This window comes from Vicia villosa, linkage group LG2 (genome assembly GCF_029867415.1).
Source record: "Vicia villosa cultivar HV-30 ecotype Madison, WI linkage group LG2, Vvil1.0, whole genome shotgun sequence".
NCBI lineage: Eukaryota > Viridiplantae > Streptophyta > Magnoliopsida > Fabales > Fabaceae > Vicia > Vicia villosa.
The window spans coordinates 197,316,801-197,331,445 of record NC_081181.1 but is presented as its reverse complement, the minus strand read 5'-3'; positions in this window follow the sequence as shown (position 1 = coordinate 197,331,445).

Here is a 14,645-nt window from a genome sequence, read left to right as displayed (position 1 = left end):
ACCGATTTGAATACCCGTTATACCAAAACCACCGACTTTAAGTTTTGAAATAACCCTTAGTAGTTTATTCTAGCAGTCGGCACCGTCTTAGATACAAACTACGCAGAGAGTCGATGAATATAAGTGTATGATCCTCATAATAATTATGTGTTCAACTATAAGAAGAAATGTGCCTACTAAGTAAGGTGATCCTCACAAGATCATTTAACCTAACGGTCGCAAATCTCATATACAAAGAATTTAAAAACTCACTGTCGATTGGTTCAGAAGTCATCTGGTAATGAACTTGGTAGGAAGGACTATTGTCCGATTCCCCACAATCTACAAGTGAATGCTAAGGAGTATACCACATATTGTGCCAGAACTCCATGAGAAGGATCATAGTCACTAACCGACTACTCTGCTATGTGCGTGTCAAGATAATGGGCTTAATGTGATTGCGCGCGAATGAAAAGGGTGAAACATGATGACAAGTCAAATAGGTCGAGCTATAATGGCATGATTCGGATTGGTATGCATGCTGGGAGTTGTTTAGTGTTGTTACTATAGGTTTATTGCTAAGATTCATTACTTCCGAATAAGAACACTATGTAGCTAAGTATGACTGAACGACGTGGTGGAAGTGTGTTTCATTTATCTTTATCTTCTTATTTTGCTTGAGGACAAGCAAAGGTTCAAGTCTGGGGGAATTTGATAACACGATTTTATATCGTATATTTAGCCTAAAATCCATAGATATTTATAGCATTTTCCATTTATTACGTCAATTTATTATGATATTACGCGTGTATTTGCTTTGTTTCAGGTTTTACACTTCAATTACGACTATTTGCGAAAAGGAAAGAAAATCGAGCTTAAATGACCAATATTTATGCTTAAGAGACGAAAAGGGGTGCTGAAACGAAAGAGGGGTGCAATTAGGACCCAAAAGGCCCAAAAGAGCAATCCAGCCCACGAAGGAAGCAACCCAGGCCACACTAGTAAGCAGAGACGCACGTCTCTGCCACCTCAGCAAAGGGGAGACGCACGTCTCCACCTCCCTAAAGAATCTCCACTTGAGACGCACGTCTCAAGTCAGTCAAGGCCACTCCCTGAAGAATAGGAGACGCACGTCTCCAAGTCCCGGTCTGCAAAAAGTCCCGTTTTTCACGCAAAGCAACTGCAAAGCCTCACCTATAAATAGAGGCAGCCACTTCAGTCCAAAGTGTCCGATTTCCTGCCAACGAAGTGCTGCCGAAATTGTACCGCGAACTGCTTTTCATTATTCTGTTTCCATTTAACCTTCTATTTTCTCACAACGATTTCTACATTGGAAATTGTTGTGAACTTTTCATAGATCTAGCCTTACGTTAGATTTATCGCTTTATTTTCCTTGTTTTTATTTTCTGCCATTTAAATTCCGAAGAACGATCCAGCCAAGCTGTGGTGGAAGTTCGATACTTGAAGAATTATTTGCCATTTATTTAATTCAGGTTTTTATTTACCGCTTTTATTTATATTACTATTGCATGATATATCTATATTATATGCCATTTAATATGCTTATTATTATGAACAAAACCGATTTATGCATGTTTAACCGTATTAATATGTCTGGCTAAAATACTAAAGGTATCGGTATGTAAAGTAAGTTAACCGTAGGGATCCGAAATAAATTGGCTTAAATTAGGTTTTATTAATTATCACTTATTTTTGGTTTATATGTCTAGTTTAATTAGTAAGTCTTAAAACCAATAGAGCGAAAGTTTGAGGGATTAGGACGGTCAAAGGTTAAAACCAATAGAGCGAAAGTTTGAGGCCTTTAACTGGATAGTAGACATAGGACATTAGTTTTAAGGATGGCGAAAGCATATTAAAACTAATTGGAACTTATTTATTTTCAAAAATTGTTTTTACACTCGAGCGGGATAGCGAAAGCGTACGTTAGGGGTATTAGCTTGCTCCGAGTCAACAGAGCGAAAGTTTGAGATTAGGATATTTAAATAGATAACAACCTCGTAAAATAGGCATTTTATTAATTACATTGTTTTCAAAAAGCTCTTCTAAAATCTAATGGGATGGCGAAAGCGTACATTAGGATTAGGATAGTAGTCTGAATCAACAGAGCGAAAGTTTGAGACGAGGATTTTTAATCAATTGGAATTAGTAAAGATTTTTAATTTAATTATGTAAAAGCCAATGAACCTTCGGATTACCTTTAGTTAAACGAAATACATACTGATACCTGTCTTTCATTATTATTCTTTATTTTCTCACAATCACTTTCCCTTAGGAACAATCGAAAATTTTAGTACTCCTAGCTTTACATAGTAACCTTAGATAACGGTAGATCGATTCATAGTCCCTGTGGATTCGATATCTTTTAAAACTACACGACACGACTGTGCACTTGCAGTTATCAGATTTATAGACACGTAAAGTCGCGATCAATACCTTAGAATTCTCTTAACAGCAGTTAAATGAGATTCTCTAGGATCTGATTGGAATCTAGCACACAAACAAACACTGAACAGAATGTCAGGTCTAGAAGCAGTCAGATATAGAAGAGATCCAATCATACCTCTGTATAACTTCTGATCTACCTTCTTACTTACCTCATCCTTACCTAGGATGCATGTTGGATGCATAGGAGTTTTGGCTTCTTTGCAGTCCAGAAGATTAAACTTCTTCAGAAGTTCCTTCACATACTTGGTTTGGTGAACATATGTCCCTTCTGATGTTTGATTTATTTGTATTCCAAGGAAATACTTGAGTTCTCCCATCATGCTCATTTCAAACTCAGCCTGCATAGACTTAGCAAACTCCTTTCCAAGTGTAGCATTAGATGTTCCAAAAATAATATCATCTACATATATTTGACAGATTAAAATATCCTTTTCAAAGGTTTTACAAAAGAGAGTAGTGTCCACTTTTCCTCTAGTGAAACCATTATCCAGAAGAAAAGAACTTAAGCGTTCATACCAAGCTCTGGGAGCCTGTTTCAATCCATACAATGATTTCTTTAGTTTAAAAACATGATTAGGAGACATAGAGTCTTCAAAACCAGGAGGTTGATGGACATAAACTTCTTCATCTATATAACCATTTAAGAAGGCACTCTTAACATCCATTTGATAGAGAGTGATGTTATGTTGAGTGGCAAAAGAAATTAATAGACGAATAGATTCTAACCTGGCCACTGGTGCAAAGGTTTCTGTATAATCAATCCCTTCTTGCTGACTATAACCCTGAGCCACCAGTCTGGCTTTGTTTCTTACCACTTCACCTTTCTCACTGAGCTTGTTTCTGAAGACCCATTTTGTACCAATTATATTGAATCCATCTGGTCTAGGAACAAGATCCCAAACATCATTCCTTGTAAACTGATTCAGTTCTTCTTGCATAGCAATTATCCAGTCTGGATCTTCTAGAGCATGATCAACAGAAGTTGGCTCGATCAAAGATACAAGACCTAATTGACAGTCTGCATTGTTCTTAAGGAATGCTCTTGTTCTGATTGGATCATCCTTCTTTCCAAGAATGACATCTTCTGAATGACCAGAGATGAGTCTGGATGATCTTCTGACAGATGGTTCTTCAGAAATACTTAGATCCTCCAGAGAAGCTGATACTTGATCTTCAGATTCTTTGCTTCTGAGAAGCTCTGCTTCTGATGCGTTGCTTCTTGGCTCAACAACTTCTGATATGTCAATATCATAACCTGCAAAATTATCAACCTGCTTTGGTTTTTCAGAACCAAGCTTATCATCAAACCTGATATTGATTGATTCTTCTACAACCAATGTTTCAGTATTGTATACTCTGTAGCCTTTTGAGCGTTCAGAATATCCAAGAAGGAAACACTTTTGAGCTTTGGAATCAAACTTACCAAGATGATCTTTAGTGTTCAGAATAAAGCATACACATCCAAAAGGATGGAAATATGAAATGTTGGGCTTTCTATTCTTCCACAATTCATAGGGAGTCTTATTTAGAATAGGTCTGATAGAGATTCTATTCTGAATATAGCATGCAGTGTTTATTGCTTCTGCCCAGAAATGTTTAGCCATATTGGTTTCATTGATCATGGTTCTGGCCATTTCTTGCAGAGTCCTATTCTTTCGCTCTACAACTCCATTTTGTTGTGGAGTTCTAGGACAAGAGAAATCATGGGCAATACCATTTTCTTTGAAGAACTCTTCAAAGGATCTGTTCTCAAATTCACCACCATGATCACTTCTGACCTTTATGATTTTACACTCTTTTTCAGATTGAATCTGAATGCAGAAATCAAAGAACACTGAATGAGTCTCGTCCTTGTGTTTCAAGAATTTTACCCACGTCCAGCGACTATAATCATCTACGATGACTAATCCATATTTCTTTCCTCTGACAGATGCTGTTTTGACTGGTCCAAACAGATCAATGTGCAAGAGTTCTAATGGCCTTGAGGTAGAAACAACATTCTTAGACTTGAATGCAGGTTTGGAGAACTTGCCCTTCTGACATGCTTCACAAAGAGCATCTGATTTGAATTTCAGATTAGGGAGTCCTCTGACAAGATTCAGTTTGTTAATCTGAGAGATCTTTCTCAAACTAGCATGACCCAATCTCCTGTGCCAGACCCACTGCTCTTCAGAAACAGACATAAGACAAGTCACCTTCTGACTCATAAGATCTTGCAGATCTGTCTTATAAATGTTGTTCTTCCTCTTGCCTGTAAATAGGATTGAGCCATCCTTCTGATTTACAGCCTTGCAAGACTTTTGATTGAAGATTATATCATAACCATTGTCACTTAATTGACTGATAGATAAGAGGTTATGAGTTAATCCTTCTACAAGAAGTACTTTAGAAATGGAAGGAGAGTTACCAGACTTTATAGTTCCAGAGCCAATTATCTTGCCCTTCTGATCTCCTCCAAACTTGACTTCTCCTCCAGACTTAAGCACCAGGTCTTGGAACATAGACCTTCTTCCTGTCATGTGTCGCGAGCATCCAGAGTCCAGGTACCATGACATGTTGTGCTTTGTCCTTCTTGCAGCCAAGGATATCTGCAATAGGAATAATCTTATCCTTAGGTACCCACATCTTTTTGGGTCCTTTCTTGTTAGATTTTCTCAAGTTCTGATTGAACTTGGGTTTAACATTATAAGCAATAGGAGGAACAGCATGATAATTTTTAATGTGAGTTTCAAGATATTTCCTAGGTTGTGTCACATGCTTCTTGGTGTGTGTTATGTGAAAACTTTGTGCATGTGAAGTGTGCCTAATATCATGGGAGTGGCCATACTTGAACTGATCATACAATGGCTTGTATGTGATTTTCATTTCATCAACAGGTTCAAGTTTGTATGGGGTTTCACCCTCAAAACCAATGCCGACTCTTTTGTTTCCAGACACAGCATATATCATATAAGCTAGCTGACTTCTGCCAATACTTCTAGATAAGAACTTCCTGAAACTTAAATCATATTCTTTCAGAATATGGTTTAGACTAGGAGTGGATTTTTCTGAATTAGAAGGAGATCCAACATTATTGGATAATTTTAAAAGTTTTTCTTTTAATTCAGAATTCTCCAACTCAAGCTTCTTTGTTTCAAATTCAAATTGCTTTTTCAGCTTTTTGTATTTGAGACTAATCTGAGACTTGAGTTCCAGAAGTTCAGTTAGACCGGAAACTAACTCATCTCTAGTAAGTTCAGAAAATACCTCTTCAGAATCTGATTCTGATGTAGATTCTGATTCGTCATCTTCTGTCGCCATCAGCGCACAGTTGGCTTGCTCATCTTCTGAATCATCTTCTGACTCATCCCAGGTTGCCATAAGACCTTTCTTCTTATGAAACTTTTTCTTGGGACTTTCCTTCTGAAGATTTGGACATTCATTCTTGTAGTGTCCAGGCTCATTGCATTCATAGCACATGACCTTCTTCTTGTCAAATCTTCTTTCATCAGAAGATTCTCCACGTTCAAATTTCCTTGAACTTCTGAAGCCTCTGAACTTCCTTTGCTTGGTCTTCCAGAGTTGATTTAGCCTTCTGGAGATCAGGGACAGTTCATCTTCTTCTTCAGATTCTGATTCTTCAGGATCTTCTTTTCTGGCCTGAAAAGCGTTAGTGCATTTCTTGATATTTGATTTTAATGCAATAGACTTACCTTTCTTTTGAGGCTCATTTGCGTCCAGCTCTATTTCATGACTTCTCAAGGCACTGATAAGCTCTTCCAGAGAAACTTCATTCAGATTCTTTGCAATCTTGAATGCAGTCACCATAGGACCCCATCTTCTGGGTAAGCTTCTGATGATCTTCTTTACGTGATCAGCCTTGGTGTATCCCTTGTCAAGAACTCTCAATCCAGCAGTAAGAGTTTGAAATCTTGAAAACATCTTTTCAATGTCTTCATCATCCTCCATCTTGAAGGCTTCATACTTCTGGATTAAGGCTAGAGCTTTAGTCTCCTTGACTTGAGCATTTCCTTCATGAGTCATTTTCAAGGACTCATATATGTCATAGGCCGTTTCCCTGTTGGATATCTTCTCATACTCAGCATGAGAGATAGCATTCAGCAAAACAGTTCTACATTTATGATGATTCCTGAAAAGCTTCTTTTGATCATCATTCATTTCTTGCCTTGACAGCTTCACGCCACTGGCATTTACTGGATGTTTGTAACCATCCATTAGAAGATCCCATAGATCACCATCTAGACCCAGAAAGTAACTTTCCAGTTTATCTTTCCAGTATTCAAAGTTTTCACCATCAAATACCGGCGGTCTAGTATAACCATTGTTACCGTTGTATTGCTCAGCAGAGCCAGATGTAGATGCAGGTGTAGGTGTAGACTTTTCACTTTCATCAACCATCTTTTACTGAAGCGTTTTTCTCTTCCTGAATCTTTTCTAAACACGGTTAAGTGCTTGCACCTTAGAACCGGCGCTCTGATGCCAATTGAAGGATAGAAAAACACTTAGAAAGGGGGGGATTGAATAAGTGTGACTTTAAATCTTGGACGATAAAAATAAATTGCACAATTATTTTTATCCTGGTTCGCTGTTAACGAAGCTACTCCAGTCCACCCCCGCAGAGATGATTTACCTCAACCTGAGGATTTAATCCACTAATCGCACGGATTACAATGGTTTTCCACTTAGTCCGCAACTAAGTCTTCCAGAGTCTTCTGATCACACACTGATCACTCCAGGAACAACTGCTTAGATACCCTCTAAGACTTTTCTAGAGTCTACTGATCAACACGATCACTCTAGGCTTAGTTCACTCCTAAGACTTTCCTAGAGTATTCTGATCAACACGATCACTCTAGTTACAAACTGCTCAGCCAACTGCTAAGACTTCCTAGAGTATACTGATCACACGATCACTCTAGTTCCTTACAACTTAATGTAATTCTAAGAGTATTACAAATGCTTCTTAAAAGCGATAATCACAACTGTGATATTTCTCTTAATCGTTTAAGCTTAATCTCACTAAAATATTACAACAGCAATGTAGTGAGTTGATGAAGATGAAGATTCTGAGTTTAGATTTGAACAGCGTTTCAGCAAGTTTGATATAAGTTGTTTTGGTGCAGAATCGTTAACCTTGCTTCTCATCAGAACTTCATATTTATAGGCGTTGAGAAGATGACCGTTGAATGCATTTAATGCTTTGCGTGTTCCGTACAGCATCGCATTTAATGTTATACGCTTTTGTCAACTACCTCGAGCCTTGTTCACGCTGTGTCTACTGACGTAGCCTTTAGTAGCTTTTAACGTTCCTTTTGTCAGTCAGCGTAGTCTGCCACGTGTACTTCCTTCTGATCTGATGTTTGTGAATACGACGTTTGAATATCATCAGAGTCAAACAACTTGGTGCATAGCATCTTCTGATCTTCTGACCTTGAAGTGCTTCTGAGCGTGATACCATCTTCTGATCTTTAGTGCTTCTGATCTCATGTTCTTCTGATGCTTCCATAGACCCATGTTCTGATTCTGCTTCGACCATCTTCTGATGTCTTGCCAGACCATGTTCTGATGTTGCATGCTGAACCATTTGAGACACAACTTCTGAGCGCTGAATTATGCGTACTCTTTATATATTTCCTGAAAGGGAAATTGCATTGGATTAGAGTACCATATTATCTTAAGCAAAACTCATATTATTGTTATCATCAAAACTAAGATAATTGATAAGAACAAATCTTGTTCTAACAGCAATCACCTCCAACAAATCCAAGACTATGCGAGGTCACACGACTTGTTCAAAAAAAAAGAAAAAAAATGGCGAAAAAATAATGAAAATAAAAAAGGATGAAAAGAAAATGGCAAAAGAAAAAAGATGATGAAATTTCCGAGCAAGAACAAAGTCGTGTGACAATGAATCAGAAGAATAAAAGGTGAGCGACCGCCATGTCCAAAGAACCTCATTGATTCCTCAACCATTTCAAATTCCTTGTGAGGGATGAACACTCGTGTCGAGTTAATTGAACCTAGGAATGGAGAACATCACGAAGGGGGTGGGCACCAAATAATTTTGAGCCTAAAAAATCCTTTGTTTCCAAAACCGTGAACCTAGCCAAATTACAACCCTTAAAAGTCCTAATTGAAGTGGGGTTTATTTTGAAAGCGCACTCCGATGAGATAGCGTTTAACTGACTCCCAATGAAGTGAAACCCCTATCCATGTTGGTATCGTATGCTTGCTTTATCTTCCATATGCAAAAATCGAGGTTGTGTCAACTAGTGATTCAGTCACAAAAGGTCGCAACCTCATTTCATAAAAAGTTTCAAAACTTCAAGACTAACATAGGCTTTGCATTAGAATCATCATTCTTAAAATTAACATTCTTTTGCATACAAAATATGTGCTTAACATCAAGGAAATTTTCAAGGATGAGAATCAATGAGTAACTTGATCATGTTAAAGTACAAGAAACTTGAGAACTCCGAGGAGTAAAAGCTAATCATCTCAAACATTGACCATCGAGGGGCAGGTTCTCTAAAGAAATCCGTTGGGCATGAACAGTTGATGCGTTCTTTGATTACTCTGTGGGGAAGAGTTTGAAGACTCCGTTGAGAGTGGTAAAGTTGTTTCCATGTTTGTTTGACTTCAAAACAAAGGAAGCTTGGGGATTCTAGCAAGACGTACCTAATCAGGGGCAATTAAGTCGAGGTTTGACCTCTCAAATTCAGCATATCTGGGGCAATCATGTCGAGGAATCTCTCTTGAGTTCAACCAATCTGGGGCAGTTACGTCGAGATTCGACAAATCTCTCCAAGAATTCTATAGTGCAATTTCCTTCATGGGTCATGAAACTTGGGGCACGATCTCCTGAGTTTTATTGTCCTCTCCCTAATCATAGGAGTTTATTTCTCCTGGAATTTTGGCCTCTCCACATGAGTTTATTTCTCATGGGAGTTGTTCCACTCCCCTAACCTGGTCTCCTTGTTTGAATCTCTCATCCTCAACATGGTGAATCGAGGGAATCTCCTCGAACTCACCATCCCCAAGCAGTTCAAGGTGTAGGGAAAGTCAAATGAAGTCACTTCCTCCCCAACAGAATGATCATGCTTCTCTATCACTAATGCCTTTATTTGGCACTCTGCATATAGTTTCCATTGCATATAACATTGCATCCTCAAAAGCGTAGCATATCCGTCAAAGCGGAACATTACGCCATAGAAAAATTCAAACATGCATCAATGCATAAGCCAGTTTTCATGTGCCCAGGAGGCACAAAGTAATATATATCCCCAAAAGAAGTCTCATTTTCTCTTTCCAATATGGATCGGATGCAATGTCTTTCTTCGTCAGAATCGTTGTCTCCGAGGTTATTTCCCGTATGCTGCGTGCAGATTAGAGCGTGAATGAGGGTGGGCATTCAACCCATCTCGTTTTTCAATCGTTTGAATAATCATACTTGGTGTGTGGCAATTCGAACGATTGTCGCTCTTGAAGAGTTACACCCCGCCTTTGGCCTGAGGGATTAATGTAATTCTTATGCTTCGCAAGCATCAATATCTCCGTAATTCCCAGTGGTTACTTCCATCTTCTTGTCAAGTCTAGTCGTCACTAGTCTTGTCGTGGTTATTTCCCGTGTGCTGCGTGCAAATTAGAGTGTGAATGAGGGTGGGCCTTCAACCCATCTCATTTTTCAATCATTTGAATCACCATACTTGGTGTGTGGCAATTCGAACTATTGCCGCTCTTGAAGAGTTACACCCCGCCTTTGGCCTGAGGGATTGATGTAAGTCTTATGCTTCGCAAGCATCAATATCTTCGTGATTCTTCAGTGAACCGATATCTTTTGATTGAGTCTAGTCGTCACTAGTCTCCGTGGTCCCCTCCCCTCGTACGGGAAAACTTTTCAGATCCAAACCCCGTGTTGTAAATCCTTTACCTTCCAACCTTCGAACAATTTCAAAGCCCAGTTCTCGCCCTGGCAAATCAAGTCAAAGCCCTGGTTCCCATCCTGGCAAAACTATCAAAATCCAGTTCACGTCCTGGTAATCATTTTCAAAATCCAGTTCACGTCCTGGTAATCATTTTCAAAATCCAGTTCACGTCCTGGTAATCGTTTCCCAAAATCCAGTTCCCGTCCTGGTAATCATTCTTCAAAGTCCAATTCTCGCCTTGGCAAACTTTTTTCAAAGCCCAATTCTCGCCTTGGCAAACTTTTTTCAAAGTCCAATTCTCGCATTGGCAAACTTTCTTCAAAGTCCAATTCTCGACTTGGCAAACCTTTTTCAAAGTCCAGTCCTCGCCCTGGCAAATCATTTCCATCATTTTCAGTCCTCGTCTGATATCTTATGGTGAAGTCAGTTCTCGCCTGACAATCACCATTCATCCATAATTTCTTACTATAAAACCAATTCCCAATCCCCAGCAAGTCATTATTCTCTTTCCCCATTCAACCAAAGCATCCATAAATCATTCCACCAGAAAAAACAAAAATTCTCTCTCCCCAGCAGATATCAAAACAAAACAAAAATAAAGATAACACTTACACCATCCTCTCTTCAGGACAAATTTCTGGTACTTTGATATTTAATCTTCTTCTACCTTCAATGTTCGAAAGGCTAGCGCCAATCTAACTCTCAGGTTTAAGACGATTAAATAGGGGCAGCTGTCATACCCCAAATTTGTCCTACCCTTTACTTCTAACGGGCTTAGGTTTTCCATTCATGTACATACTCCTTAGGTCATCTAACGCATTATGCATCATTAATCAATAACTTTGCACTGGATCAAGGATTTTGAAAAGATGTGGTTCATACATATACCTTGAGGCATGCAATTGGTCTTCATTTCAAGAGTTTGGGTGAAGATGTAGTGGGCCTTATAGGGTTCATTGTCATTAAAGTTCCTCTTTAACCTAAGAGAATATTCTCATTTTCTCAGTGATCATGGGTGATGTTCATGTCCTTAGGCTGATGCACCTCATTTGACCCTAGAGTCTCAAGGGTTAATTACCATTCATCATACAAGACTGACTCACTTGGTCACTTGGGTTGCAATTCATTACATGGTGGGGGCCTTTACTTTTGATCGAAGTTAATCATGGGAGGTTGACTTTTCAACCATGGATTATCTTTAAACTTGAGGTTTTCTATCCATTCATTCAAGGTTTTAGAAAATAAAAAAGGTTGATCATGAGAGTTTGAATTTTGGGAAGGAGGGAAAATACATGTCCAATCCCATTACAAAAAGCCATACACTTACATCACTCAAAAGTTCCTAAATCACATTGTACATATCATTCCATCTCAAATTCCATCACAAGCGATCACAAGTTATTCTTGATCTAACCAAAAAAATAGAACAATTCTCTAGTCCCATTACAATGTCATTGCAAATCCACTATACATATTCAATTGTCCATACTCCACAAATGCAATAATCACATTACAAAAGAAAATTATATGTTCTACACTCAAGGTCAGTATACATCTCTATTTCCTCTTTACCCCATGTTTCTTGTTAAACCTCAAGTCATTCTACAAGCTTCCTTCATCTTTTGGTTCCTTCAAGTCACATAAAAACCTGTACATTCAAACCAAAACCTCATATCAGTGCGCACATTACCACAATTCAAATTTCAAACCATACAAAATCCATTCATACATATTCAGTGTGAATTAATCCAAAAAACATAAATGCAGAATTTCTTTTGACTCACATATCAACCATCTTAGACCTGCACCTGTTTAAACTGTTTACTAACAGCTTCAAACCATAATAATTACATACACTCACCAAAGGAGAGCCATACATGATACATGAGCATACATTCAGTCTTGATACTAACAGCCCTTCATACTGTATACATACCAGCTCTGTACTTCAAAAACAAGTGACATAACATCTAACCCTTCTTTTCTGCAGTGATCCCTAACTAAACCGCCCTGCATCGTTTCGATAATACCGAGCCCGTTTTCCAGAATCCTACAGCAATGATAAACAGTTCCAATCATAAGCTCGTTACAAGTTCAAAAACGCGTTCATTCAATTCAGACCAAGGAAAAGCTACAAAACAGAGTCATAACAATTTTCCTTCCTAACCTAAACTAACATCAGTATTCAATAATCATTAACAGTCCTTTACATCTAGAAAAAACAAAAAAAACAAAGAAAAGTCAGCAGTTAGACTATTATCCAAAACCTTTCTATGCTGCCAACAAATAAATGCAGCCTTGCATAAACAAAAACCAACCCTAACTCTCCTAAACTCCATAACAGTTTCAGCACTCTCCCATTAATCCACCAATTAACCATCTCCTAACAACCTTAAACATCCCTAACAGAATCCCAACCTCTCTAACTACCTTCATTCAGTCTCATAACCAACCACCAACAGATTTATAACAAAACCCCAAACAGTTTTAACTAACCTTCAAAAAAACAGTTACAAATTCCCCAACTAACCATAACTAACATAACAGCTGCAAAAAATCAGTTATAACAGAATAACTGAATCAAAACCAATTGAAACCGATTCAATCTCATCCTTCAATTTCATAACAGAAAACTCTCATCCAAGGGCTCTCATCCACTCACCTCTAACCGATTCTCTCCCTCCCAATCTATATAAACTGAATCATTCATTCAATCTCTTTACTCTACACACCATCCACCTTTCACTCTTCAACCATTTCCTCCATTCACCACTTCATCACCATCAACACGCCATTTTTCTCTCATCCTCTTCCACCAACCTTCATCTTCCTAACAGAACCTCTCTCTCTTCTTCAATCATCGCTCACCTCTCAACTCTCATCACCTTCTCCATCACATTCACTCATCTTCCACCCTCACCACCATTAGAGCACAACCACAAGCCTCCCTCAGAGTTCCTCCATTGAACTCTGAGTGAAGGTGTGCTAAACCACTCCTCTTCGTCCCTACCACCTCACCGTAACTCCCCTCACGACAACTCTCAACGCACAACAAATAACAATACGCAAAACCGAAAGAAAAAAGAACAGAGAAGAAAAAGAAGATGAAGATGAAGCGGCAAGCAAGAGCTAAAGAGGAATCGAGACTCACCTGAAGAAATTCTCCGCTTATCGCGTTCATTTCGCGCATCCAACAATTGCAAGCCGTTCTTCATTATCAAGATCGTTGCAGGTAAGTACGTTCATCTCTGCGCCTCGTTTTTCTTTCTCTGATGCCATGGTAGCTTGTAGCTTCTATCAAACTTCGGATTGATGTCGATACCTCGCGTTGTTTGAGCGTTGTACACTGGTCCTTTCACACTTAGGGTTAGATTTGAGTAAGGTTTGAATTGGACGTTAGAGGTGAGAGAGGTACAGGTGGTGGTCGATTCACGGCGGCGCGTTAGAACGAATCGGTGGAGGGATGGAAAATCGCCGCCGTCTATTTAGAAGGGAAGGAGAGTCTGAGAACGTGAATGTCACTATACTGAACCCTAATTTCCTCTTTGTTGTTTTAATTGATTTTCTTTTTAAAAAAAAATCTGGTAATGAAGATTGTGTGTTAATTGGATCAAGTCCTTTCAAAAATCTGATGGATCACAAGAAATTCCCTTGGGCTTATTGCAATCTACATCCCCTGTCCAAGCCCATCACACCATCTTCAGTCTTGGCTGAATAGAAACTAAACAAAACAAGCGTTGGGCCTGAATGCTCAGTACACCCCCCTGTGGCCCAGCGCAACACGTTTTATCACTAAGAAAATCTACAACAAAAACTCCATTGAGCCATTCCCCATGGGCCTGCGCCCAGCTGCTACATGCACCCTATTTTCAATTTTTCACCCCCTGACTTACACCATTTTTCTTGTTAAGATTTAGATGTTGACATAGTTGTTTTCTATTTCTTTTTAGGTAATAAAATAAAACCTCACCCAAAATACCATTAAAATTGTGTTAGATTTTTAGGTAATTTTAGAGAGTTTAATTCTTAGTCTTCTAGAAAACCTCATAAAAAATGACATTAAAAAAGGCTCGTAAAAATAGTAGTATATTTTTAGGCTAATTTTGGAATTGATTCTTTCATCATTTTGTATCATTTCCATGTTATTTTTGTATTATTCTTGTGTGATTTGTTGCTTGTTTTGGGCCATATTTTTGGCCTACTTTGTTAATACCATTCATATGCTCCTTTTAGAATCCATCCCATTATCATGATCACTTTAGATTAGACTCCCTT